We start from the raw sequence: 2,231 nt of genomic DNA, 5'->3' as shown, positions 1-2,231 counted from the left end.
TTGCGTCACAAGGCGCTACGGGCTTCATGTGGATTTTTTTTTGGTTTCATGTGGATTTGCAATGTACTCTAGTTCATTCATTCTTATGTACAGTGTGTGTGTCTGTCTATATGTCACATTTTACAAACGGAAGTTAATTTTGCTAAGTAGATAAAATAATTCTATATGTTAAGAGGAATTCCATTAATTATGAAACCCATGGTCAGTTCTATATAACTAATGCACTGTATAAATTGGCCTCAAGTGTTCTTAGTTATACAGGAAGGAGTACAGTACAGTTCCTGACCCAATTGAATCCAATTGCCTAATGTAATGGTTTTCAATCCTCGTCCTAGAGTATATCTGTATCTGCTGGTTTTGTTCCAGCTGGGCCTTTATCTGCTAGTGCTAATTGTATCTAAACTGCTTGGTGGTTTAGACTTTTTTCTGAACTTATTTCTTGGTTTCATAAAAAAACCCTAGTTAAAGAGCTGATTAAGGGCTGAAAGCAAATAAAAAAAAATACCTCACATAGAAAATTGAAATTATTGACCTACAGTAATTAACCTGATTGTGGCTGGAGAAAACCAGAAGACACACAGGTTACCCAGGACCAGGATTTAAAACCACTGGCCTATTGAATGGCACAGTTATGTGTATTTTATGCTGAAGATGTTTTATGCAGTAGGAGTGTACTCAGGACTGCTACAACCTAGGGGATACTTATTTTAGTAACATGGGGCGTAGTGATGGTTTATCATTACAGCAAATCCAGTGACAGTCACCAATGTTGTTAGATTGTTATTAATAAGAAATAATATACCATTCTTTTTAACAAAATGCATAATTTGAAATAATGTGTGTATGAATGTGCTGTAGGACTTAATTCAAACTGTACTGTGAAACAATTTTTAACTTCTCTACCTTGTCTGTTCTGAGGCTCTCTTATACAGTATATAAAGTGTTCTGTAAATCTGTGGGAAAAAAAGAGTTATTAGTATTTTGGCAAACAGTGCTATGGATTATGAGAATGCAATTTTTATTAATTTGGAGGTTTTTTATGATGATAGGGAGGAGAGTCTGTTTCTTTTTTTTATAAAGTCAAAGTCAGCAGCCAAAGACAGCTGTTTCCACATTGTAATGTTCTTTAGATGTCGTAACTATCTTTTACTGTTGAAAAGGACTAATACAGTATGTGTCTTAAAACCAAAATTAGAAGTCTGGTTCAATAACTCTGCTGTCTTGTTTGGCAAAAGCTCATTAATATGCAAATTCCCGTAATGGATGGATATGAGATGTTTAAGAAAAAAGCATATATTGCATAGATCTCTGCTTGTACCTTTATTTTAGACAGCTAAATATGTTTAATATACTGTAGCAAATTATCTTTTTAGTGGCTTAAATACAGTACAACTGGAGAATATGGCAATAATACAAAATAAAGCTTAACAGCATCAGTTCAAACCTTACATTTTTACACAGTTTCAAACAACAAAGCATATGGAAATTCTGCACTGAAATGATTTATCTTAAAAATGCATCAAATAAGTGCATCTCTATCAATACAAGAATGACATTTCTGTATTTTAATTATATTTCATTTCTGGGTCTTTGTAGTGCTGAAGCATTCACAAAAGGAGTCCACCTGCATGATAATAAATAATTCCTTTTATGCTCAGAAGGCAATATATTCCTTTTATGGAAAGTAATTTAAGACATCTTCACTTGAAATTTCACAGTGGCATGTATAGCACAGTGGGTTTCCAGTAAATTACAAAAAAGTATCAGTTAATTATGGTTTTCTTTTTTTTTTGTTTTCATTCAGAATACTACAATGGATCAATTACGTATCTGCTGATTTCTGAGAGAGAGAAATACTGTGTACAAGCAGTATAATTCACATCACATTACAAAGTAAACAGCAGCCAAATCTTCTTTCTTTTTTAAATTGCAGTAACACAGTTTGCCTCGGGCTGTGCATGCAACTTATGTAGTGATATTGTAAAGAATCTACAACTGTCTAACAACATCTGAGTTGTCCTAACTTGATGGTATGGTATTATTCCATATTCACAGTATAAAAAAGCTTCTATGGAGAAAAAGGGGTGGATTTTGTTTTTTTAATTTATTTTTATGGTTTGTTTATTGTACTTGTATGCTAGATAGTATTAACACTTTGGCTCACCCAGTGCAATTTACCAACTCCACAATTCAATAAATCTAATTTTCCACCTGCACAATACCTTTAATAT

This window comes from Lepisosteus platostomus, chromosome 10 (assembly GCF_059453375.1).
Source record: "Lepisosteus platostomus isolate fLepPlt1 chromosome 10, fLepPlt1.hap1, whole genome shotgun sequence".
Taxonomy (NCBI): Eukaryota; Metazoa; Chordata; class Actinopteri; order Semionotiformes; family Lepisosteidae; genus Lepisosteus; species Lepisosteus platostomus.
The sequence above is the reverse complement of the archived record's forward strand: the minus strand, read 5'-3'. Positions refer to the sequence as shown.